The sequence below is a fragment of the Bombus vosnesenskii genome, unplaced genomic scaffold (assembly GCF_011952255.1).
Source record: "Bombus vosnesenskii isolate JDL3184/JDL3185 unplaced genomic scaffold, Bvos_JDL3184-5_v1.1 scf7180000013295, whole genome shotgun sequence".
NCBI classification, from domain to species: Eukaryota; Metazoa; Arthropoda; class Insecta; order Hymenoptera; family Apidae; genus Bombus; species Bombus vosnesenskii.
Genome location: NW_022882946.1, coordinates 2,533,619 through 2,560,296, shown reverse-complemented (window position 1 = coordinate 2,560,296; position 26,678 = coordinate 2,533,619). Strand labels below are relative to the sequence as shown.

The following is a 26,678-nucleotide window of genomic DNA, read 5'->3' as shown; positions in this document are numbered from 1 at the left end:
GAATTGAATGGTTGAAGTTCGGTTGGTCGATAAGTTGAGTTTCGTTAGAGAATTTATCGAATTGTTCAAACAGACGATTGAGTGTTTAATGCATTCGCGACATTGAAATAATCTCGTTAACTAGAAGTTTCTAGTTTCTAAGAAATTTCGCAGACTAAGAGATAAACATAATACATGAGATTAGTTGAGTGTAGCAAGGAAAAATGCAATGTACGTAAAATATTATGCATACGGTAGCTGTTTGTGGAATTTCCTATTTCACGAACATCGATTAAAACTTATACTCATCGAATTGAATAACAAACGTTATAAAAATTTGTTGACTTATCACTAAAAGTAAACTAATTTCTTGAATATATGGTAATGTTATATTTATTACAACATTAGGAACTTACTTATGTATAATAAAAGAGCCAGAGTATTATATAATCGCAATACGCATAATAATTATGTTACACAAAGAGTAAAAGCATACATTAAACATTTGCTGTTTCAACAAATTCCCGTTACGTTCGCGTCGATCTGCCGCGTCAGTTCGAGCTTTAGTTCCACGAAACGTCTCCCTTTTTTCGCCATTTACCGGCACAAAGCGTTTACGCTTTAAGGCATAACCTCTACAGAAAGAAGCACCAGGTCTCTCGACCAAGTACTTACCTGCGTTATTACATATTTATGGTAAGACGTTTTCGCGTGGTTCGCGGAAGAAACAGTCGCTAGAAATCCCGACCGCGATTTTGAAAATGTTTCTCCTGTTCTCTGGCAGCGCTACTGGCTGTGGATTCTTCTTGGAAACAGAACGCGATGTATTTTCACGCCTGCTCAAGGTAGCTTTCACGTAACGAGATTCTACATTCTTGCGAATACAGCACTAGTGCTGCTTCATTAGGTATAGAGCACGAGCGGAGAGTTTCCGCGCCGATTGTACGAACGAATTTTTCTAACAATTCGTCGAATATAGAAGAACTATTCACTAATCGTCGAACGAGTTATCTAATTAATGGATCGAAATCAAAGGAATATGTAACCGTACTTCTTGGAACTCCTTACGCAACGACGTTTATTAGATTCACGAAACCTAAGGTAAAATTTTAGTTTACCAAAGGGCACGACACCCGATAAGATACCGCTTCCGGAATTCCCCTATCCTATGCAGCTGTGCACAGAAGGTATGGAAAGGTCGCCTGGTAGTCCACTTTACGATTCAAGCATTGACATAAAACTTCTTCTGGGAACGTTTACTGCGCCTCTCCGAGGGGTCTAAATCACGATCGTCAGGGTGACACCCACGCATCGAGCGCTCCAATTTTATTAAATCGCGGGTCGCAGTTCGAGCGGAGTAGCTCTTGGTATCTTCCTATTCCCTGCGTCGCGCTGACGGAAAAAAACAGAGTCAGGGAACATATGCTTTTTCCGAGTCCAGATGCACTGCGCGCGAGCAAATAGCTAGCAAGCAACCCTCGAATGCAGAAAGAAAGAGAGAGAAAGAGAGAACCAAGGGGGATCATGCTGGCCGTACATCCACACCGGAGAAGAAGCGTTTCACGTAGCTACAAAGGGGCCGAGAGTCGTGGCCCCTGCTCCGTGTGGCTATGTGCGCGCGTAGAGATACTTAGCAGTCGCTCTACCTGGCTAGAGGAGTAAAGTAGAGAAACCGAGTGATCCACGAAGGAAGAAGGACGAAGACGTTGGAGGAGGTGAAAGAAGAAGGAAGGTGAGTGCCGTGGTAAGGTAAGGCTAGGCGAGGCAAGTCGAGGGGAAAGGGAAGGGTACGAGGGACGAGGAGAGGCTAGGAGTTGTCTTCTGGTCGGTCGAGAGGGGTGGCGAGAGAGGCGAGGAAGTCTGACGGCAGCGAAGGAGAAGGTGGAGAGGCACTCTACGGTGGTGGCGACTCCGGTGCCGACGGTGGTAGTGGCGGTACCGAGCAACGTGTGCCGGTGGTGGTGGTAGAAGGTGGAAAGGGAGAGGCCTGAAGGTGCAGGAGAGGCGAGGAGAGGCTCCTGCCCAGCGTGGACCTGTGCGTCGTTGCATGGCCGACCTGGAGACTCGCTCTCCGCAAGGTGAGACGCGCGGACCGAAGAGGAGGCCTCGAAAGATCGGCTGGAATTCTCGTGAAAGCCGCCTCTTCCTTTCTCGTGTTGTTTAGCGCGTGCGCTCTTTCTCTCGGTGTGTAGTATCGTGGAACCGCGAGTGATCCGTGAAACAATCGTGTGTCGTCGTGGAAATCTTTGTTGTTCGGTTGTCGTTGCTCTCGTAGAGCATCTTCGTCCGCGGGATATCATCGTGGGTGGATACGATCACGGACGACTATCCAGGCAGTGGAGAACTAACGCGTGGTCGTCTCGAGGCGAACGGACACGTTGACACAAGGGGAGGCTCGAGAACTCTCGGGGTATTGTTGTCAGTGGAAACAGGTTGGCCGAAACGGTGACGATAAACTTTCGGATTTTATGTGGACGAAGGAACGACGAAGGAATTCGTTTCTCCGGTGTGTCCGCTCTCGGCAACTCGAGAACAACGGTCGAGAGAACGAGTTCGTGGAAGGAAGCGATGCCAGAACGACGCAGAATGCGCCGTCAACGTGTTTGACAGTGATAACGCGTGCGCGCGTGCACCTCTTATCAGCTGCGTAAATTCGATCTCGCGTGTCACCTCGTCAGTTGATCTCATGGACGCGCCTGTCTGGAGACGTCTGCTGTGTTCTTTCACGCATGTCGACCGTTTCGTGTGACGTTGCGTGCGTTGATCGTTGTTGGAGCACTTCTGACCAACTCGATTTCGATATCAGATCGCACGTCCGCCACGTACTATCCGCTCAAGAGGTTTGTTTCCTTGGCCACACATGGGATCACGTGGACGACGTTAGTTTTTCCTCCATATCGAAGCCTCGTTTACGTGAAAGTGCAATACGAGTTTGCGGAACGAATATCGACAATGTTCTGTATGTTTCTGCCGGTGCACGCGGCTGAGGAAAACTTCGGGGACACTAGTTACTTGTTTTGAAAGTGAACGTTAGTTCCCTTGAAGTTTCGAACGTGCAACGTTTCGAATGCCTTGTCTTGGATATTTCGTCGGTCGAATGATCACTGCCAGATAGACGGTGAGTGACTTTATACATGGACACGCGTTATGTATCAGGTGTTGGGAGGGAAACCTTCGAGCTGTGTACAACGATCATACGAAACGAAGTTCCATCGTACGAAATAACTTTATCGAATCGGTGTTCTTTTTTCTTTTTTTTCTTTCTTTTTTTTTTTTTTTTTTTTTATCATTTCGATGCAATCCCTCCTGTTCGGTTGTTTCTTACAACGTTCCCGTTACAATCGTAGGGACTACGAGTAGTCTAACGACCGTAGACTTCGGTTCGTAGCTCCATCGCACGTTCACGCGGCAACGGCGAAAGTTTCTAGAGAAACGTCTCGTCCACAGTCGAGAGACGGTCTCTCTCCGGTCTGGTAGATCGACACGCCTTAACTTTTCTTACGTACATTCTTCCCTCGTGCAACACACAGGCCTGGAGTGTATTCTCGGCGACATCGGTCGAAACGCGGCCTTTTGCGAGCCGCCACCGAAAACGCGCAGCGACAACGAGACGCGCGTGTTTCCTGTAAAAAGCACGGCATACCGACGTTGCTTTTCAGCCAAAAGATTTATAAAGGACCGAGCCGGTGGCACCATCGCCATCGTGTTTCTTCCTCGAAATCGCGCGAGCCTAGACTTTCACGTACGAGTCGCGACGCACGTTCGTCCCATAAATTCTGGCCGTGAACGTAAACAGATCCCCGCGAAACCATTTGTAGCTTGTCGCGGATCACTACGTGACCAGATATATAGGTTTTTACTCGGGCCGTGTCGACCGATCGCTCTTGATCATTTTGACACCGTGGTCAGGAAAAAGCACGATCCCTCGCGCGATCGACCACGATCGAATCCCTGAAGCTGGGGCTTCACCGTTCCCCTCATCTGAATTAGCGCTCGATCGACTTTACTCCGATTTCGCATCGCGGTCGTTCTGCAATCCGATCACCTTGTCAGGGGTGTATCGGGCTTAGGAACGACGAATTCGATACAGAGCCCAGTGTTTGAATAAATATGTTTGGCCACGGGCTTCTTCGACTTGTCATATCCTCCTTCGCGTATTTTCCATATCTAACCGTTTGTTCCATTTCGTTCGTGGATTTTCTATTTGCACAGATCTCTCGAAACCTTCCTTACAAATTCAATTTCTCTTTTCGCTATCAACGTACGCGCTACGTGCCGATCCAACGTTTCGACGAACGTTTCCTCGTTCCCCTCGATATGCCGCGTTCCAATTGCTTCACATAGTTGTTGCACACGTATATACTAACCGACCGATCGTTGGTAAGAAACTCCGTGTCGATATCCAGGCCCACGAGCACGCGGATTGCACAAGCCTGGAATTTCTTCTTCGCGGTCTCGCCGGGATCTCTGCCGCCTAATGTTTGCTGGATCGTTAGTAACATCGAGAGACTTGAACGCCAGGGTAAGAAGCCGTCGGCTTGCGTTGGCGGCAAAACGCCCGTTTGAAAAACATCGACTGCCGAGCATGTGACATCTGCCACTGCACCGGACCATTAGGTGGCTTACCTTTTCAAACTTCTCGAGCCACGGGGAAATCATGGACCCGTCCACCCTTTTTCCCCACCGCCTGTTTCCCACTGGAGTTACCCTGTGACATCTGCTTGTGTCGTCTCTGCATGGAATTTCTTCGGTTAACACACGTTGTTGGTTAATATATGACGCTAGACTATCGATCAGACTAATTATCGATTAGACCGCAAATAATTTCTGTATTTAGGGTTCCATCTTCTTTCTCCTCGCTTCATTTCTCTACGAGCGCTTGTAAAACTATGACTTTGTGTAAATATCCGCAGTCCAGTTGTCACGTAGACAACGTAATGCTTGCTTTATCGTAATGAAACGAAACATACGAAGCTCGTGATAACAGTGATTCGATCTTTCCTGAACCTCTGCTAATCTATTAACGACGTTTTAATAATATTATTTAAAAAATGGCAATGCCCTATAAAGCTTTTCATTTTTTAGTAAGTACAAGGTAATAGGGATTCGATAGCGATAAATTATACGCAGCTCAATAACGTCGATAGAGTTTGTTTCTCGGAAAGACAAATGTATTCCACCTCATTTGAAAATCATAAAATAGGGCCGGGATGATTTCCATGTTTCATCCGGGTACAAATTTATTCCTGCGTAGACAAAATGAAGAAAAGCAGCCGTATAATTTGTTGAAATGCACTAAACGAAGCCGCATTAGGTTGCCGGTGTGCGAACGTTCGTCACGATAACGAATGCCTTCGACTCTTCTCCGCATCACTCGACGACGGATACCACGTTTGGGATGTCGCTTTATGGTTATGCGTACATATGGATGCGTCCACTCGGTCGAGTATGATGTAGGATGCGTTCAGTGTTCTCGTGAAGCAGCGTATTGAAAGAAAAAAAAAAAAAGAAAAAAGGATATATATATCCTACTTCCTCTAAGGACGCGCCTACTCTGAAACAGAGGAACTATAATCCGTTCGCGTTGTAGGTTCTCCAACCAAAGATAAGACAGAAAGAAAACAATAAAAAAGAAAACCTGACGAGGAATGACATTAGAATGTCATCCATATAATTAGAATAAAATTAAACGCATCGCTGAAAATGCAGTAGACTTCTATGTTTTGAGGTAATTTATGGAAAAATCCTGTATCGATGGAGCGTGGTGTGTGTTTTTGTAGATGCTGAAGAAACTCGGAATACCGATGACGTGAACGTGCAAGACGGCCTACACGAAATTCCCTTGCTTTTTCTTCGTCCTGAAAGCACGTTTCCCTACTTGCAGCCGAGAGGAGAACCGATTGTTAGAGTAATCGATGCAACGTGCATTGTTAGCGGCGGTTCCGCGCGCCACGGCCAGCCATTATTTTCAACGGAAAGACAAGACTCGTGTCGGTGATAAATACGTTGCGCAACATTTTTGCCTCTTTTCCGCTTACTTCGATTCCTTGATATCGCGTAATTTGTCACATCGACCAGTTCGTGCTGGATGTGGACGGAGTAACCAGCACGGTACGTCGCTGCGACGTAGGCGCGATAGTGTTTACGTTATCGCGACCAATCTATCTCAAATATTTCTACGCTTTACCTTTTGCTCGCGAGCTAAGTAATCATTCGATAAATATTATCGTAATTACGACGCTCGCATAATTTTACGTATCGTAAATCGATAATGATCGTTTTATCAGTTTAACGCTTCGTCGGTTATCATAATTTTATCAGTTTAATAACAAAATCTATCTCCAAATGCGAAGAAGTATGTACAATTTTTGTTAATTTTCTAACTTTTATGTATGACTTGATTTCTAAAAGAAAGTGTTCGCGAGTCTTCCAAGCACGAGTACCTATTTTTCTTCTGAACGTTCTGTAAAAAATGTCGTTACATGGCTTTCAACTCGAGACCTTTTTCTGTACCCACGAAAGCGATCGTTTCTGCGTGAAAAAGACTTGTGCCAAGTGACCGAGAGTTTACGGTTTTCCCGGACATAACGTGCAAGAGTCGAGAGCAGGGTGCGTAGCTTTTGGAGCATCTATGGGACACTTCAAAGCCCGTGCAAGGTCCTTGAGACCCATCTTAGTTAGAGGATATTGACGCCGGATCCCTAGGGGTTACCTCATCTTCTTTGTTATAGCCTGGATGAAAAGAATATACAGGTATACACGCACACAGACGTACTAGACTATTACTTCGAAAAAAAGTTTGTCTCTCTGGTCATAAAAAATGTTAATTTCTCCAGAAGAATTCGATATTTCGTTTCTCGACGATCATCGTTTCCTTTTACCCGTTGATGTGTTTTAAACGCAGCGATTATTAATCGATAATCATCCATAATTACTACTCTTTTTAATGAAATCGATATAATAGAATTCCATTAAATATATTTTGTTTTTTGGCCTCGTAAAGAAGAAAGAATCGTTTTCATATAGAGAGATGGTAGAAAAAACATTTCAGAGATTGTACGGTGTAAACGTTTAATATCTTGTTATACACGTAATTTAGATAAGACACGGAATTTATAGAGCATCGATGACCTCGTTAATGACGGCAACACAAAGATCTGTCGCTCGTTAAAAGTCCAAGACGTCACGTTTTACTGTTATTCTTTGCTCAATCCGCAGAGTTATTAAGACCAATAAAGCATCGGAAACCTTGCATAGAAACGCAAATCGACGAACCTATCGATTTGTTTACTCGACGGCGAGAAAACCTGCAATTTGTGCAATTTTTTATCATCAAATAGAATAAATCTTTGTTTACAATACATTGTTCGTTGCGATTACAAAACCAACCAACTACGACAATCATCACTCGTCCTAATAACTGTTTGATAGCGTAATTATAGCAATTTCGCGGTGTCGAAGACGGATTGTCGTTGACAAGAAAGAGAGACAAGCCAATTGTCAGCGACCTTTTTCTTATGTAAGTAAGAAACTACGAATGCGCGTTTAAAGAGAAGTTTCTATAATATTTCCATAATTAATCAAAATTACTTGGAAACAGTATTACGATACAATATAATTGGCAACAATTCGATACGCTGCGAGATAAATACTGTTACGAGTATTCGATAACCACAATGTAGAACGTCGGAATCAACGTCAGAAAATTAAGAAGACGATCGATCTTCATCGACATTCAGGATGTTGAATAATCGATGAACGACCAAGCGGTTAAAGTATTATCTACGTAAACGTCGAATAAATACAACTTTATATTCTGTGCAACTATATAACATATAGTATAGTGAATAGATATCTATACAAATAACGTAGAATCACGTTAGAAACCTAACTCCGATCCCGTAAAAATTTCTACGGAAAACTAAGAGCGACAATGATGTAAACAAATCGAACAGCACGCAAATCTCTAATTAAATAACAAACGAGCTTGCATATTGCTCGAAAATCGCGAGTCGAATCATAGCCCCTTAAATTTCACAATTGACTTACTTTCACGGCGACCACGTATCGCGGCAAACTCGCGACTGTTCGTGATCGGTTTTTGTGTTTCTCGCACGAACACTCGAGACGCGCGGGGAGAACATACGAAAGATCGCGTTTAACTGGCTCGCAAATCGCTCACCGAGTCGAATAATCGTCCGTACGTCTATAATAGTCGATAGGTGGCTGGTTGCACATCTCGGGAGATGCTGGAAGGTCCAGAGTCGAGGGAAAGGCGAGAGTGACGTCACCGGCAGGAATGAGGTTAAACCGATGCTAAAGTCACGCTCGAATGGTAGCTATAGCGTGGACCATGGTGCAGGATGCACGCGAGATGCATGGTCCTGCGAGAAGTGTACGCAGCGTCCCGGGACTCGAGGTTTCCCGCGAGTCGACCGAGCCGCGAAGAGAGGATCATAGATCCGTGATTGCATCACAGATATGTTGGACGTTGCGCCGTTCTTCGCAAGTACCTCGATCCTCTGCCAAGATTCGAGATAATCGAGCCTCAACCGTTTCTCCGTGTTTCTTCTTTGATTTCGACTGTGATATTAGCGAGATGCGATTACGATTCTCGCGATTTCTGGCTGATCGCATGGATCACGTTTGATCGTGCTAGAAAAGATTACTTTATGTACACATGTGGCTCACGATCGTACTTGAGCGGCTTACCATGGAAAACTGTTACGTATACATCGTATGTGTCGTATAAAGCATATTGAAATTTCATTAATACCGTAATGAAACGCTATCGTCGTGATTATATTGGCAATATTAAAAAAAGAACAATCTGAAAGTGTATAAGTATAGAAGTTACAAGATATTTACTGCAGACATATTTCTAATAAAAAGTTAGTATGCAGGATGAATAGGCGTTTTAAGTGTACAAGCGTTAAAATAGTCCTTGTGAACATTGACGTTTACAATTAATATAATAGATAATTGACCGTTCAAGTACTTTTGCTAGCTATGCGAATATTTTTGTAGCTTCTATGTAAATTTTCATATTTCTTTCAAACTTTAGCAATATAAGTGCGTGAGTTAAAATTGATTCAATCTTCGATGCTCGAGGTATTCACCGAATAAATGATATTTTCGTTTCATGCGAAATTTAGAAACGCGCTTATGCTCGTGAGATATCTTGTTCGATATTGGGAGACGTATGATGCAGTATCGAAAAGATAAAGGGAATTTTATTAGTTAGCATTCGCACCTGGTAAAACTCACGAACCGCTGTTGGACAACGCTCTTATCTCTTATCACGGACTCGTATACTCGTAACGCTCGTTCGTACACGAAGCTTTACTTCTGCTGTCAACATCTAAATGTTAATCTTCAACGCGAGTCTTACACAAACACGCAACTTGCAACGAAACGAACGTTCAAAGGGTACCAGAGATCGTTTCAACTGAAATGTTTGTAAATCTCTCGGACATTATACGATCAACGCGTCTGATATTCTTAATGTAATTAAGACTCAAACATAATCAACGATCAGTAGAATCATTGGCTTCGTTTGAACTCATATTCCATTTATGACAAGAAATTTCAAGAATTTGCTCGATATTTTCCCCCTTACTATTTTTCTTCTTTTTAAATCGTACGATTTTGCGCAGTTCCTCCGTAACATTCAACAATTCTATGGAGTACGTCCGATTTGTGTAAAAAGTTTTTATACTCATCTCTGTTATATTGGTAAAAAGAAATGACAACCAAAACGTCCAACTCTCCTCTTATTTATCGGCAAAGAGAAATAATTCCAGAACACTCGGATCTACTCTCTTTTGTCAGGAAAAAGAAATAATTCTGTAATTGTACGATGTAGTCGCCCAATGCTCCGAAACCTTTGAACTCTCGACTGCTCTCGCTATTTGCTATGTCACGACACAGGATCCATGGAGAGCTTTGTCTTTAGCCAGAGCACGACTTTGGCTGCATAATATGCGGTCAGCCTCTGGACCAGGCACTGTCGGGTATCTATCTACCAATACATCGTGTACCGAGCTACATACCAACACGAGTTTCTCAGCCGGGGCTTCTCTATCTACGGAGGATCTCCGGTGGTATGGACGAGCTCGTGCTGACCTCGAGGGCTAAAGATTACAAGGGCTCGCCACGACTAGAATCCAACCTCTGAACGAGATATATAGGAGCTTACACGTAGCTCTCTGATCTCTGTATATCCAAGCTTCGAGAGCACGCGGTTAGGTGGCCAAGTCCAGTTGCAGAAGAATCTTATGATCGCGTATTTTTCCGTTGATGCGGCTCCATCAGAGCGCGGAACTAAGCGAAAGGAGATATTATCTCGCGATGCTTCGCATGCCTTTATGCTTATACGCTGCCTCGTTCGGTCTCGATGCTATTGGTTTCTATTTCTTGCTTTCGCAATTTTCCGAGGCTTAATTGAGTTTAGAAAGAATTTTGAATTTAGAAAGGATAAGAAGTTTAAAAGACCTTGAATGGTAAGATTTTTAATCGATGATATTCACACGCGTTGCATCTGCGTTAACGCAACGTTTCATTTGTAACGTTTTATGGCCAATTAGATTCGTCTGAAAAATATTCCAGCGGAGAAATTGAAAATCTATGCTCTACCATAAAAATACATATCTAAACACCATCTATAAGAATATTCAAAAGTAACTGTTGTTTCCGAGCCTTACCACAAACGTACTTTCCCTTCGAATATTCATCCACGTTATTTCCCAACCGGACCTTTCCCAGAATACCTTCAACCTTGCCCGAACCCGAGCCACTTTTTCTCCTCGGGCGGCACGCGATTTCGTGCGTACAATTACACATGCTACGTACTTACGTTTAGCGGCGATCGAACCGTTCCATTCTCGATGGCATGCCTCGATCGAGAAAATCGTTTCTCCTTTTGTTTTTGCAAAGCACGCGGCAGCGTAGCTCGCGTTGCTTACGTGGGTCGGTCGAAATGAAAGGAACGAAACCGATGGCCGATGGGTAGGTAGAGATATACGTACTGTATCCAGCTAGAAGTACGAACCGCTCATTGGCTGGTAATTACGTCGATTATACTCGGTTTTTATGATTGCGTCGCGAGCTCACGGTTCTACGTGCCGCGCTCACTTACGCAAATGAGCGGTCGTGCACGAAAGGAAAGCAGTACGAAATACACCGACTCTCGATCATCCGATAATTGATCTTGCGTGTCGCGGTTGTCCGCGTGAAACGTGCATATGGTAGTGAACGGTTGAAACTGTTATTAGACGATTACGTGATACGAGTTTGCGGATCTAAACACCGAGCTAATCGTTGCCATCGATATCGCCCTTTCGGACACCCACGTGCTGTGTCGCCTTATCGCTGGCAGTTTGTTATTACTGGATGAAGTCGGTACGCGCAAATCGTTTAGCGCTGTCGGGGTATTAAACAGGAAAGATGTAGGATAGCTCGATCAAGTACATAATTTGCGTTGTACTTGGCCAATTAGTATTTGTACTTCAACTACGTTACGTTAGGTTTGTTCTTTATTTTGTTTATCGATCTCAGTTTATCGCGTTGATTAGGATATAATATATTCACTGTCTGTATGATATACTGCGTCAATTTTTTACTCCTTTGAACGTTGAATATGCTAATAAGCATCGATCCAATGGATTTTAAATATCAAGTAGATTTAACATTTCGACGTGTAATTTATTTACGAGCCTTTTTACATTTCGCTCACATACCGATCATACGTATTAGAGCACCGTAATAAATATGACGCGAATGAAATAACAGATTTGTAGTAAAATAACTAGAAAATAAAAACAGTCGCGCGTTCATTGCTATTAAATATGTTATGATCAGCAGTGTATATATACGCGCTCCTTTTTGCGCTGAATATTTTCAATTTTCCCTACATATAAATAACGTCAAACATCGATATCATCGGTAACATCAAGAAACAAGCTGGAGTTAAAACTTAAAGCGTCAATTTGTATCAAACACAACCAACCACTAAATATATTCAATTTCCCCATCGCAATCATAAACAACGCAACTACCACGATTCAGATACGTATAAAAGAGTGACGCGAAAGATCATTAGCGTCAATCGTCAAACTTAGCATTCCAGAGACTGAAGTCGTTCGCTAAACGAGCGTGCACAGCCGGGCGAAGGCACGAACCTCGTGAAAATTACATCATAACTTGGATTTTTCCGGCTTTGGTCGCGAAACGAACGGCTCATTTCACCACGTGTCGCATACCCGTGGTTAGTATTCACGGTGCCGGCGTCCTATTAACGCAAATACGTCCCTGCGAAACCAGTTTGCGTCCCGACGGTGTAAAACCCGACGATTGATTGGTGCAGGACCGCGAAACAGTCGCTTACATTGGCACGCGCTGCCCGGAGAACCGGAGTGGACTCCTTAGGAACACGGTATCCGTCTTGCAGCCGAGACACCAACTCGACAAACGAGTATTCGAACATCTACACGCATACTCGCACCAGTACGTTCGCCACTTTTTCATTTTCTTCCTCTTTATTTTCCTATTCGCACGGGGTTGCCTGTGTGTTTCAAAGTGAAGAGCCATCCTTTACCATCGCGAGCATACAGTTCCACTTACGATCAATTAGCAGAAAGAGAAAGGAGCATGGAGCGATTTGTTGGAATTTCATTGTTAACGTTATAGTGGTAAGCGTTCGCTTCCACGAAGACAATATGTTCGAACGTATGCTGGAAAATACAGGATTTTACGGGCACGGTTTCGAGAAGCGATCGCTTCTGATACGCCGTTTGCATTAATCAGGGGTAGACGCAGCGTTGTTTGGAATAGTAAGGAGGAAATATTTATAGAAAATTACTTCGAACGACTTTGAGATAGATGGTGGGATGTCAAGTTACTGTTTGATATTCAGTATCTATTTTTACTTTCTTACAAAACGGACATTTGTTCAAATTATTAATAGAAAAAAGTACATGGTGTATAGACGAATGACGTAAGTTTATATTCTTACTATCAGTATCTTGAAATATCAGATATTAAAGCGTTATTTCAAGATACTTTCCAATATCTCAATTTTAGATTGATCAACTAAATAACGAATTGGGTAACTGATTCGTATGCCGCTCTATAAACGTGTAATCTATGCGAGATATGACATCAAGAGATTAAAAAACAACTGCCTCATATCTCCCTATTATGCATACCACTTTAGAAACACACCACAATCACAGAGCAGAATTTCGACCGACATACAATTAGCAAATCACCGGTCGCACCGAAAGCTCGCCGACGAATGGGTAGGTTCGGTCGCGCATAGGCGACTTGTGCGACGCGACAGAAGGCGCGTGAGTCGTACACGCGGCCTGTTCACCGTCTACACGGTGTCCACATATGGCCGCTTAGCCGTACCGTTCCCTCGCATCGTCTCTTCTCCTTCGCCTCTAGAGTCCTTGACGCCCACCCTGTGTGTACAGTTCTTCGCCGCGGGTATCTCAGGACGTCCGAGACGACGTCCTGCTTCCCAGACGCTGGCAAGCCCTGCGAACCTCCATTGTACGAGGAAACACTCGCGGCGCCTTGCATAATTGACCGGTGTCCCCAATGGACGCTTTTCATCTTTCCAAGTGGCCCCAGACACTGTCTCCGAGCTATTGTTCAGTTCGTTCTTCTAGACACGTCGTCGTTCATCGATGAGATCGAAGGTCACTGGTTTCGGTTAGGTTTGCAGCGACCATTGTGCAAAGTGCATAATTGAAAAGAAGACGAGTAGAGGTATATCACATTGATCGGCCGCAATAGATCACTAGCGATGGAATAGGTTCGAAACTGTGTCTCTAAAAATTGAGGTTCTCTAAAACCAAACTTATCAACGCCAATTTTTGTAGATTTCTCAATTTCGTTACCTACGTAGTATAATTAATATTCAATTTTCAAGAGACGAACAATATACTTAAGTTTTCACTTAAAAAATGTTATTTATAATGTTATTTTTTCTTAAATATCAGTTCATGGAGTTGATCGATGAACGCTTCGATTATAAATGTGTATGGCGCATTAAGTATAGGACAAAAGTTGAGGGTGAATAAGGAATCAGAATGTTGTAATTCGGTGTTACAACTGAACGTTATAACCTGGTGCTATGATTCAATATCATGACCTGGTATTATACGGCCTGTTTATAACAGCACCATTGCGCATAATAACGTCACTGTTTGAACTCTCGCCTTCGGTTTCATTTCATTCTCATAGACAAAAGCGTTCTAATTCTCCACTGCGAATTCAAATTTCCATTTCTCCTTCCAATTATGTAAATTAGCGTGCCCGATGATACTCGTCTCAAAAACAAAGACACCTCGATATTACTTTCACGCTCTCTCGCTCTCTCTCTCTCTCTCTCTCTCTCACGCACAAACGTACCGAAAACAATTCCTCGTCGCAGCAGGGCTAAAAAATCCGGTGGACCGAGACTTCAGGTAATCAAGGGTTCCTGATGAAGACGACAGACGACGCGACGCAGAATCAAGTCGTCTTCCTTAATTACCCGAGGCCCATCGTGCCGGTAGGCGCGAAGTTCGATCGATTCCGGGGAACCGCGCGGAATTTGCCGGTTTCTCGAAAGCTGGCGCGCGAGATCTTTCGTAGCCGAAGAGGCAACAGTTGATTTCTTGCCGATCTCGTGGCCGGTGGACGCGCGTCGATCCTATCCTGACTCTCCTCGTCTTTCTGTCTCCCTTTTACTCGTTCACGGTCGGTATGTTAATGTCATTCTCCCGAATCCCTACGGCCTCGATTCGAGGTACTAGCCCGGCCAGGTTTTTCGTGTCGGGAACGATGTCGCTTCTAATTGACGAGTGGCGGACGTAGACGCGGTCCGGGGAACGAACAACAAGGATTCGTCCGTGTACCTGGTGACATGTGTCCGAGGTGTTCGTAACGACGTTCATCCGTGTCTTATTATACGCTGGACACCCCGATATTTTCGGCGGATCGCGGCAAATGCTGGTTTAGCCGAGTCGAGGGAACGAAATACGGAGGAAAAAGTGGCGACGAGTTGCCGACCTCTGTCGCGATATTTCAGCGGGGTAAAAGAAATCGCCATCGCGAGCTCCTACCGCCGTTGCGGTGTCTGACGTGCCACGAATGTGTTGAGATTTGTTGCGCGAAGAGAGGACTGGATTTATCAAATGCTGCAGCACACGGTGTTTTATCGATGAGAGAGTAGCGCGGAAGGTATTGGAAACGAATGATAAATCGTATCTTGTCGGGAGGATAATTTTGTCATCTTTTACCCTGTCGTAATGTAATACAGTTACGAAAGATTCAAAATTACGAAGAATTATTGACAAGATCCGTTACATTTCGAATGGCAAATAAAAAAGATGCGTGTATTGATGCTTGTAATTATTTGAACGACACTGATAGTACATTTTTTGAATAATTGAAGTTCAAGACACATATCGCTTTTAGCCAATAACCCAACCTTTAAACAACAATTTCTGAGGGATTAAAGTTAAATAATCTTTAAAGTTACGTTTGTTGATAATATTAAACACGACTTAATACTACCATATTTATCGTTCAGCGATATATAAGTATGCATTTCGCATTCCACTCCTATATTCAAGCAGTGATAAAGCGTGTCTACATGTCCAGATATCAGGCACCTTTTATCAATATTTAATTTTCCATATTAACATCTTCGAAAGAATATATTTGCAGGTTTATATTATTTTCACCTGTACGTAGATTTTAGGAACAAATTACGACCTAACCGTTAAATAAGAAGAATCAAATTATCAAACGCTAGAAAAAGGACAATATCTATTAATTGATCATTGTTACCAAACGAAACGAATACCAGTTTCCAAGCCATTACTAAAATCTACTTTAAACACTGACCTACATCCATAGATCTACGTTTGATCTCGCAAGAAGGTGCAATCGATCGTGTTTAACCGCTTACACCGTAGCGACCGAAATTTGCAATTACACACGCTCGGCATAAATCTCGGCCGAAACGATATAAATTCCAGCAGCCGATCCATTAAACCGCTAAAACCGGCGAAATCGCAGCAGGCAGCAACGACTTCATTGGAGTGGAATCGCGGGGAGGAGATACGAGGCTCGTCACCTTGATCCCCCGAACAAAGAGGCCTGTCTTTCCTGCTTGCTCGATACTCGCGGAGAGAGAAGCCCCGCTAATGACTCGAAAGAGACGCGGTTGAAAACGACAGACAAGTATACCTTTCAAGGCGCTGGCCACGTGGGCGAATCCTGCCGTTTACGGATCCGAAGGATCCTAGCTACGTCTGTTCTAATAAGCTCTCGTCGAGTGTACAACTCGCGAGAGGCTCACGACCGTTCTACGCGTGGGAGAAAGAGAAAAACCGGTGTAAAAGGGAAAGAGAGTCGAACAAGACAAGGATGGACAGAAGGAAACGACAGAAGAAGAAAGGAAAACGATTAGAGGTAAGACTGCAAAAAGAAGAGAAGGAAAAGGGGAGTTGGAAACGCGAGGAGTACTCGAATCGTGACGTTGCACGGCAAGTAGGTGTTAGGCCAAGTGGGTGTCGCTCCTCTGGAGAACGCGCATCGAGGAGAGTACGCTGCAACGGTGACATCATCGGTCACGCAGTCAGCTGACTCGACTTAGATGGAGCGAAAGAGCGGAGAAAAGTGCGCTGCATAATTATCGTTGTCCGCGTAACTATTATCGTCTGTATTCGTACAGACACGGCCTCAATAGTCGAACGGATGTCGACCTTAACGCAATCGAACAGCTTCGATGCATTCCCCTCCCTCGGTGGCCAGTAGCGGACGTGTTTTTTCACCGATCGGAAGTGCGTTGGTGGATAGGAACGTAAGGTGGACTGACGCAACGATTGGGATCTTTCGACGGAGGACAGTTACCTGTGACAAAATTTAAAGAACTACGACTAACTTTTCGTGGGATTAAATATACATCTTCGCAGCCTGTTGAACATTACGAAAGCAAGTTTTTATTTTGTTATTTACAGAATTAGTATTTACGAACATATACTCATCAATGAATTACTTGAAGTCAAGAAATTAATAAGAGTGAATATGGCAAAATTCATGCCTCTAATAATAATTCTTGGATTTTAGCTTTTAGTATTTTTTTAAAAAGTTCCAACGAATCGAATGTATGCGAAGTAAATATTACGTCATTTGTGGTACTTTTAACGTAAACAACGCGCGTCAACTTGTGCGTACAGTTATGCGACTGGTTTTAGTATGCCAAGTATGCTGTATCAGCGTGCAGATTTTCCGACCGAAGTAGTATTCTACGCTGGTTGAGGTTAAAGAGAAATTGCAGGAAGTTCAGGTTTCTTCATCGGAGACACTCACCCGTGGGTTATAAATGAAAATACACGACCTTCGCTACTACTCGTGATTACAAATTAGTTTTGCACTACACAGAAATATTTAATTTCCCTTAAGGAAAATATTTCCCAAGGCAAGTTCTCCTCACAAAATTACGATTTCTCCAAATCCAATTACAATCTTAGTTATGTTCACTGACGACTTTCAAAGTACATATAAAATCAAGTATACATATATTTCTTGGTCGCGCTTTCTGTTGTTTGAGCAAACGAGTCAGTAAACCGGCAGAGTGGTTCACCATTCTCCCAACGATCCTCTAACTTGCGAAACTTTCTCTACTCTCTCTTCAAGGTACTGGGAAGTGCACACATATATAATGCATAGCTATTACGTGGAAAAATCTGATTATCGAATATAACCTGTATACTGTATAGCAGTGCCCAAACAATTCTACAGGTACTCACCCTACTAGGGTAATTTGATCTAACCTCGAAATTTGCTCCTTGGCCTTGAATCGCTACAAGTAGCCCCACCAGCTTTACTGCGTCAGTTAATACTAAACACTGCGCTATGCTACGATCGTATTTCACCTTCCAAGCTGTGTATAGTGCGAGGCACGCCTCGCGGGTTTGCCTCGCATTGTCTGTACATAGCTGGAGCTGCAAGGCATTTTTGATCTCGTCAAAAAACTGACAATCGTTGACTCATCCCGAGGCAGCCTCTCGTGTCTGCCCTGTACCGTCTGTACATAGCTTTAGAGTCACAAAGCGAACCAACACGGCGTAGTCGCAACTAGTATATTTTGACTTAATTAAAGAATTTACTTGAATATCCTACGTAAATATCATAAATCAATGTTGACAAAAATTCAATCATCCGACACGATATTTTAATATTCCGTTTTAAAGATAGCGTTAAACCAACGTTAAACCGTCATATTTACCCATTGAAAAAGATCACATGACAAGGGTTAAACCTCTTAAATTCGTCCAATCATAAACCTGACGAAGTCACCTAAATTAAAATCACCTAGCACGATAGTCCAATGTCCCGCTTCGGAAATGCCGTTAAATCAATAAACGACTAATCTTACTCGAAAAGATTCAGAAGACTAGGGGGTTAATATCCGCAACTCTCGAGTCACTTGCAACTGTGAATCGCGAAGCGGGCCAAGTGGCCCTCGAGTTCTCGGTTTAGCCGACGAAGGCACGGGCAAGCGTTGTCGCAAGAAAGCCGACCGGGTACGGAGAATACGGGGCCGATAGTAAATTCAAGTGAGACATTGTCGTTCGATCCCTCTCCGTCGGTATCGAACAGGGTGGTCCGGCGGTGGAGCGGCGCTCGTCGTTCCGTCGCATTCCCATTGCCCGTATAACGAGCTCTCAGGGCGCGCGTATCCAGCTGCCCTTCCTCTCCGCCAGTCCACCGTTGCTCCTGGGTGTTCTACGCGTCAGGCGAATTGTATCTTCGCGGGGAGTGATCCCTAACCTGAATAAATTGCATTTCATTGCCCGCTGCATCGCCATTTGCCGGCTACTCGACGGACGATTCTTGATGATCTAATCAGGGGACCAAGAGACACTCACGTCTGCGAGTGCTCTGGACATTTCTTTTTCCTCCCCTTCGCCACCATCGTCAGTTCGCTGGTATGCCGCGTTCCATTCATCTCTTTCTCTCTGTCTCATCCAATTCCGTGGATTTCTGACGCGTTGCGTTACCGGCGAATCGGGCAGCGTTTCTTTCCGAGGTATCTCGATGTTTTTCGAGATTGTTCGGTTAATTGGCGGACGATGCGCGGTTCGCTGAAATTGAGCTGGACCTGGTTGAAGGATTGGGTCAGGTGTGTGTGCTCGAGTAATGCTCCGTTTATCGAGAATTATAGTGTGCGAGACAGGGGAAAAGAATCTTTCAAAGTATTTGGACATTCTTGTACGAGTTTTTACTGTTCGTACCTATGGAGTTCTTTTCTTTTCTTTTCTTTTTTTCGTATGTTGCCAGTGGTGAAAGGAAAGAATTTGAAAGCAATTTACGTGATGTAATTTTTCATCGTCTCTTCCTTCCATAGTAATTAGCCGAGATTAGATCCACTCAATTAATACTGGTTAATAACACTGGTATAGTAAGATAGCTGAGGTGATGAAATATCGTTTCTGATATGATGAAATTTTCTCTTCGAAAATAATACTGCGAATAGATCAAACTTCACATCCTGATTAATCTACTATTTGTTCAAACACATCTAAATAATTCACGATCGTACAAACGAAGTATATCAAAGTCTATTTTACAGTCGTTCGTTCAGTTGGAAAAGTCGGGCACCACTAGCCACTAGCACTAGACCAGATATTAGATGCCATCGATACGCCGTTAATGACTCATTTAAAGCGACGAACGCAGTGAATAACAATTAGAAATATCGTATCAAGGTTTTCCATGTTGCGAAACGAGGGATCGAAGTCGATACTCGGTTCTCACGCCACTACCGCGAATCCCGGACCGATCTGCCTTGAACGGCGAGCGCTAATGAAGCAACTCGAGGCTAGAATCAACGAGAGAAGCGTTCGCGGCACACGAAATCTGCATACGACGCGAATCAACCAGATATTTCACTTTAACGCTCCATAAGAGCAACTACGAGAGTCTAAAAGTAGCAGTAACTTTCGATACTCGTGCTCGCATTTTTTTTCTTTTATTTCTTCCTTTTTTTTTTTATTGTTGCGAATGATACGAGGTAGAACGAATGGATAGGGGTTATATATACTGCGTGAAGACTCACATTATCGTTTTTTCGTGGTCTTAATTCGTTCTGGCATAGACATTCCACTGGAGGAATTCTTTTCTAGGAGAAAGTAGGTAATTAGCTGCCATCGCTTGTAGTTTGATCGAAGACGTATGAAAGTTTCTGTCTTTCAAATTAGATATCAGAAAGGAAGTACGGTAGAAGATGGATTTTCAGAATATCGATTAATGGAACGATTAATTAATGGAATATTGATTAACAGAGGAGATGATTTCTTTCCAGAAAGATCGGCGGATCAAGATACAAAAATGAAAGAAATTCTTACATTTTTATTTAAAAGATGTTGTTCTTGTCTAATAATATTATTCAAATAGCGTGTCATGATCAGATTAGATGATAAAGGTTCTACCGTAGGTAGCTTCAGTGGTTTTCTTTGTTAAAATATAGCCCCGAAGATAAATCCATTTAGCATGAAATTTTGATCTTTAAAACTCAATTTAGCTCCATAATGTCAGATAGCAACAGGCCGAGTGTATATTTATGACGCGTTGCTCATTATGCGTGACGTCAAGTGTATCCAAGTGTGTAATTTGTTCATATTGAACATTTGAAAAAATAGTCTCAAAAAAGAAAAATGGAATTGTAACTTCTAGTTAATTTCCACTCTTTGATCAAATGAAAAGATTGATCGATCTTTAGATGAATCACGGTTGATTGGGCGTAATCAGGCACCGTTTTTAACGCTAGTAATTGGCAATTTTCTCTTCGATTATGCTATCAACTCTTCTCGTTTTCTCCTCGATCCTTTTCTGTCGATTCATCATTGTGAAAAATACCAACATTTCTAGTGTTAAACTGTACTGTATAGTAAGAGGAAGCGATAACTTAAAGCGTTAGGTAGTGTTACTAATCGAGATCGATTTATTCTTTTATTGCATCTTTAAATTCCCCATCAATACATAAAAATTCAGTCTAAATATAATCATTCTGCTTTACAAAGAGTAAGAATTAATTCTGAGTCGACATCGTACAGGCCTAAACGAAGATCCAAGTCCTTGAAACTCTCGATACGTGTCAAATTACTTGTTACGATCGAAAGTTGCAAACTTGGAACACACGGATTTTACGACCTTGCTGTATCACTTTCACCCTACCAAAGATCCAAACAAATTATCAATCTAGATGAAATATTCCGTAATGAAATACAAGAGAAAGAACGTCGAGGAGAAATGCCGTCGATGTTTCAACATCGACAGGACATCAATCTGTTTTGGAACGATACGACTGATAAATAGACGTCCGCGCGTTATTAATCGACAGTCACGCGTGCTACGAGGAGAAAGAAAGGACGAAAAAGAACGGAAGAGGAGGAATTTCGATTCTCATTACAGATACGGGATCTCCGAACGGGACGATTGGAACTTTAATGGAGGTTTCATTATATTTCGTCGTAGAAGAACGCGTGTAAACGCACGGTGAACGTGGAAAAAGAATCGTCGAAGGGAAGCGAGTAGGGGAGAGAAGGATGGTGGAGAAAGAACCGGAGTAAAAACAAGTGGTGATTGATACCATCGCGAACACTGTGAGGCGAGAATCGATCATAATTATTGCCCCCATTAACCCCTCGAGATGATCGATATAGTTTACCAAGCCGATCGATGCTTTCAAACCGGTCTCTCGTGTATGTTCAAGTTAATTGTCTTGTATTATTTATATTATCATGGACGTTCTAATTGTTATCTCCCTTTCGTTTCATTACAGAATATATTTCTCTATAAGAGGATTGTTTACAGACATAATAAAGAAGTTATGCATTAAATTGTTGTATAAAAAATATTGAAATGAGAACACTGCACTTTTTTCTAGAATAAATGGAAAAGTACCTTGCGCATACTTGCAAGTCAAGAATAACTGCAAACTAAAAGTTTAAAAAGTTAAAGGAACCAGAAATCTTAGATCTTCCATTCCCTATCTTCCCTCTTGATATGAAAGAGCTTATCCGATTCGATCTTCGCGAAGCGTCGCTGCATCCTCCACATAGATCTTATTCAACCATCGCTTCCCGTCGTTTCTTCGCGTTTATTCACGTCCATCCCTCGATACCATCCTTGAAACACAAAAAACCTCCTCGGAACACGAGAATTTCTCACGCGACTTTCCCCATGTAAAGTCCTCTTCTATCAGTTGTTCCCCTGGTAAGCAGCCGACACGAAGCAACAGCTAGAACCTTGCCGTTTCAGTATTCTGCTGTCCGTTGCTGTCGGCAGAATCACGCGGCATCAGGCCGTGAAAAGCGCAGACTGGCAGCGCGACTGCTGGTGACGCGACAATAGTCGATTCGTTACTTCGCACTCGCCAACCTCCAGCAAAGACACACCGGGCATCGTGGAGTCCTCGGACCAAGTCGGAAACACGCGATCCGCGATGCCAGCCCATGCTCGCTCCATTTGTCTCCGTAGAAGCGACCGCGCCGCCGCGGTGAAACGGTTCTACGTGTCAGACAAACCAACCGTGGAAAAATGCTTAACCATTCCTGGACTACGATCCGGGAACTTTGTTCCAAGCATCGCCGACCCTTGTAAGGGTTTTTGTGGGATTCTGAATGATCGAGCCAGATATCGGAAAAGGAGAGTCGTGGTTTAATTGAGTGGGATAGAAGAAAGAGATTCGACTTTGAGATGTTGTGTGATTTTAGATTCTTTAGATTCAATTTCATTAAAAAATAGTTCTAAGAATTGTTCGATTAATAATTGAACCGTGTAGAAGTTAAATCGATCAGCTTCATTCTTTATAATCTCAATAAAGACGAGGAGGATTTTAGATTTTCAGACGTTGTGTGACTTATAATAACCATAAGTAACAATTTTATCGAACTAAACTTTTAATATTTATTTATATTTATTCGTGGAATCTGCCATCTGATTTTTATGTACGTAGTGATAAAATATTCCAATTCAATTCAGCTTTCAAATTTCATTATACATAGCAGTAAGAAATAATTGTTAAAATGCGCCTACTTGGATTATACACAATGAAATTGAAATATAAATATATATTACAAATGCAAGTTAAATGTAAATTTTAAAGAATCCATCACGACTTATCAAACAGTGGACTAACAGTCTTTATCTAAACGATGACAATCCATGAAAAAGGAAATTTTTCAATATCTTGTCTGCAACCACTCGACTTCAACATCGAAGAATATATATACGATAATCTGGCTAATTTACGCATTCCAGAATATCAAAATAATCTTATTGCAAACATTTCCACTGGTCTAAACAAAAAATCCGATCGAGTCTCATTTCTCAAAGATCTTCGAATCAATTTAGATACAACCTACACGACTTATCGGATTTTCCCTACTTCGCCAAGTAAAAGGAGCAACGAGGAAAGCTGGAGCACGTTAGTGAAGCGGCTTTTACAGCTACGACTACCGGGCGTAAAGCGTTTCGAAAAAGTGTCTATTGGCGGCGAAGCTTGTTAGAAGTTTGCGGTGGGTAGACGCCGCAAGACGTATAAACAGGTCGAGACAACCAGAACATGGCGGTCTCGAGGATTCACAAAGCAATTACCCCATTACCCCGTAGTGAACAGGGCGAATTACGCTAATATATCGACGACACGTTACCAGCAGACTCCCTTTTCTCCAATGAACGAGAAGATCGAGGGAGGACCACATTCTTGCTGGTTGCTATAAAGTAATCGATTTACCGCCGAGCGACGTATCAATGCTCGCTCAATTAGCGCGTTGAATTGACTTGTCGAAGGGTGTTCGCCTTATTCCTCGAGTTTCTTTCGATTGGTCGATGTGTGGAGATTCGACGTGATAGCTATGGCGATGCTTAGGGGTTGAACTGGCTGGTGGCAAATGAGAAATTGAGATAGTTTTGTTATCTGCTTTTTTGAAACCATAGTAATCGATGGTAAATAGCGTACACTACTTTTCACAAGGATCTGATGACCTTAAAGGATTTATGGTAATAATATATGTATTTTATCAAAATTTAAAAAGAAATTAATGCCAAAGGAAATGAATGCTTTTTATGATATCACAAGATTATAAATTAAAATTAGTTATTACGAAATTTAACAATAGTATGCTTCTTTTTCTATGACGAAATGCAAGATCGTATCGATTAAAGATAAATAAAGTCAAATGAGAACGCAAATAAAGAGAAAGAAACGAACGAATATTTCTGCATGCAGTTGTTCGCAAGTGGAAGTGAATTTTCGTATCGCCTCAACATCCTGTAATAAAATCCTTTCACGGATTAAATTCTTTTTATACTCACAATTCTACGTCCGTAGCGTTCCACCAGGAATGCGAGAACATATTTTTTTCTCATTCTTCTTTTCTCCTTTTATCGCTTAAATTATCATCCCTGTTCGTCCTCGGTGGCCGAACAATTCCTACGAAAGTCGTCGAGCGCGGGGCACGATCATTAAAACTCCGTGAATAATCGGTTTCTCGCAAACATCAGCCATTAAATCGTATGCCGTGCGATAACAATTCCACTTTAACGTCAGCGAACTGTCCTCCACCCATGAACAAACCATTAAGAAAGGAACACAAGCGATGCACTCGCCTTGGATTAAGCTCGCTCCACGCGTACAGACGAACCTTAAGACTCGATGTTTCGATCATTTCGCGACTTAAGCGTATCTCCTGGAACGATATCGTCTTTACGCGAACGAATTGTTCGACAATGGCATTCCTCGGTTCGTAGATAAATATATTCTAAGCGGATTAATCCTGCGAATCGTCACAATTTCGCGACTTTATCGCTGTATCTCTCTACCTTTCTCTTTAACATTTTGCAGTTTAGAATTTTTATACGTAAATTATGTTTTCGTTTTAACAAAGAAAAAATCGTTTCGAGCTTCCAGAAGATATTTATCAAAAAATTGAAACGACAAATCAATAAGAATTTCTTCGTTACTATCTGAAACTCAAGAAACTTGCTGTACTCCCTTTAGTTAAAATGTTCTATCTATCATCTCAAAGCCGGACTTTCATCATTTCTTTTGAGCCATTTATGTTTCTGGTCTTTAATTCGATTTAAAATACAGTCGCTCACGGAAGTATCCGAACATTTAACATACGAAATTTTTATGTATATGTCAAATGACTTATACAAAACATATTGCGTCGAAAATCTGTCAAAGAACACTGCAGAATTGCAAAGAAACAACAAAAATGACATTTCTTCTCTCGCGTCATTTTTTTTACTGCCTGCGTGTAGCTCCGACAGAATCGATCTCCATTTCTCGTTCGATCGGATTAAACAGGGTCTTGAAAGCCACTTTTCGTACCTCGAGGAAGACACACGAAAATCGAGTATGGAGATTCGTTGGAATGCAAAATAACACGAAAAGAGACTCGGAAGATGTCCTCTTGCTTCGAATCGCATGGTCCTCTGCGTATTTCGAGGATGCCAGAGGATTATGAACAAGCAAGCGTCGCAACGGATCGACGAGAACAACCGTGAACACTCGTGGGCCATCGTGGTCGCAGAAAAATAATTAATCCGCTGTTGCAGAAATGGGAGAGGATTACAGACTAAGGGGGATACAACGAGGCGAGACGAAGAAGCGAGTTAGGGCGCGGAGAAAAGAAGACGGAGAGGAAAGGTCGGATAAATCTCGCCGGTTCGTCGAGCAGGATTATAATATACGATTAATAAGGACCTCGTAAAAAGCACGCGTGATCGATCGGTTGTTCCGAGCTGGTACGCACGGAATATCGTGGAATACAGAGTCGAGGCAGCTTCCAGGCGTTTGTATGTATTGTACGTGCAAATACCGACGAGGTATTTGCCGCACTGCTTTCTCGGTACAAGGCATACTGATCTCGCGGCCCGTTTCTTGCCGATAATTCTTGGAAAGTTGACTGGTAATGCGCCTCGCTGTGAATCTGACTTCTTCTTTTCTCTTTTCTTTTTTCTTTGATTTCTCCGAAAATTTTTCTTCTTCCGTATTAAAAATTGTTGGTTAGTTGGGATGCACAAAGGATAGATAGTGGTGATAGCTTTTATAATCTATCGGTCTCGTATGGTGAAATTCGTGTAAAATTTTAATCTCGCGATAGTTACTCCTAACGTAATTCTGTTCCTTTGATTTTTATATCCACTCTTTGTGTCTATATATTTCTTTCTTTTTCTTTCTCTATGATCGTCTTAAAAACTATATATATACATATATCATAGTATTTATACGGTGAATACGTCGATCTGTTAATTATTTTATTCTATAAGATTTCATCGTTTAGTTGGTGGCATAGAACCGCTCTTCTACTTCTTCTATAATGTCAACGATTAAAAAATAGAAATTCGTGAAAAAAATGTATCGCTCGATAACGCACACGTATGTAGTAATAAGGAAAATCCCTGAGGATTGCCGAAGGCCGGCTCGATTCTTGTAAATAATTTATCAACGACATATCTGGAGACGTTCTTCGCAGAAACACGATGCGCTACCGGATTCCAAGTAACGTTAGATACAGAAATAAAAATGTCAGAAACGTTGATCGGAAGAACCCCGACGAAGCTTCGACGTTTCGCAAGAGGAACGAAAGGTCGATGCGATTGAAAATTGAATAAAACAAAAG

General features: G+C 42.5%; 1 protein-coding gene across 4 annotated transcripts in view; it reads left to right on the top strand.

The window, feature by feature from the left end:
- Nucleotides 1-26,678, top strand: part of LOC117233351 (epidermal growth factor receptor) — a 170,580-nt gene that overhangs the window by 92,172 nt on the left and 51,730 nt on the right. Inside the window, exon 1 of one of the 4 annotated variants that reach the window (XM_033493560.1) lies at nucleotides 1,977-3,097. The exons of 2 other annotated variants lie outside the window; for them this stretch is intronic. The gene's annotated coding sequence lies outside the window, so the exon portion shown is untranslated. Of the gene's footprint in view, nucleotides 1-1,976; nucleotides 3,098-6,050; nucleotides 6,335-26,678 lie in introns of those variants that run through there. One more of the 4 variants, XM_033493561.1, reaches the window with a different exon arrangement.